This window comes from Coregonus lavaretus (assembly GCF_964263955.1).
Source record: "Coregonus lavaretus genome assembly, contig: HAP1_SCAFFOLD_1306, whole genome shotgun sequence".
Taxonomy (NCBI): domain Eukaryota; kingdom Metazoa; phylum Chordata; class Actinopteri; order Salmoniformes; family Salmonidae; genus Coregonus; species Coregonus lavaretus.
The window spans coordinates 58,829-59,982 of record NW_028165488.1 but is presented as its reverse complement, the minus strand read 5'-3'; positions in this window follow the sequence as shown (position 1 = coordinate 59,982).

Here is a 1,154-nt window from a genome sequence, read left to right as displayed (position 1 = left end):
TGTCTGGAAGTAGCTAGCAAGCTAGCCAACGTTAGCCAGTTAGCTTGGGGGCTTGACTGCCGTTGTGAGGTCAGAATGCTCGATCAACTCTACTCTTCGTTCAGACCGTCCAGTGTGCGCTCTGAACACTCTGAGAGAGAAACGCTCTGAATTTACGAACGGACAATCTGACAACGCTGTGAATTTACGAACACCCAGAGCGCACTCTGAGAGCACTCTGGCACTCCAGATTGAATTTACGAACACACCCAAAGTCATGTTCTTAGAACATTAAGAAAACTTTCCATAAAAATCACAAGAAAACATTAGTAACGTTCAAAGAACATTCTAAGAATGTTATTTAAAAACATATACATTCTGTTCTCAGCATCAACAAAACTCTCTCTGGCCTCTATCATGTTAAGTGTGTTCAGGTGTGTTGGCTGCGCCACTAATTGGCCACAACTAATCTTAATGAGTGCTTATTTCCTTTGAAATGGGGTCTGTTTGAATAGACTAAAATGAACAGCTTTGTATCAGTTAACAAAAACATGGCATGCTAGTTCCATCCTGTTGGAGCAGTGGACTAATTCCATGGATAGAAAACAGAAAATCATAGATTTGAATCTCACTGATGCCGTGCCACAATAAAAAAGTAATGTGTTTACATGATTAATGCCTAAGAAAATTCATTTCCATCTGTCCTTGGAGTTCAAAAAAGTTACTGTAAGCTAACAGTGTTATTAAAAGTCTTATTGAAGCATTCAGTGAAAGTTTTAAGAAAATAACCTATAATTTCCGTTAATAAAAAAAAACATTAATAAAACTTCCAAGTAAAACTTTCAGGGAACCATAGTAAAACGTTCTCAGAACCTCCCAGCAACCTACAAATGTAAGTTCCCAGAACAGGCAACATTTTCACTTCTGTTCTCAGAATGTTTTAAAAACGTTCTGTTTTACCAGTCAGGAAAGGTATGGCTTCGTTCCCAGAACCAATGTGAAACCAAAAACGTACGTTCCCACAACCCCCAAGGAACCAAATGTGGTAGCTAGGTTACCACGTGTGTGCGACAGTGGGACCACACCTCCCAGGCCCCGCCAATCAGAGAGGAAGCCGGCTTCTCTTGAACCCAGATGGCTCCTGCTGATATATAACCCTCATGTCTGGGGCTGAT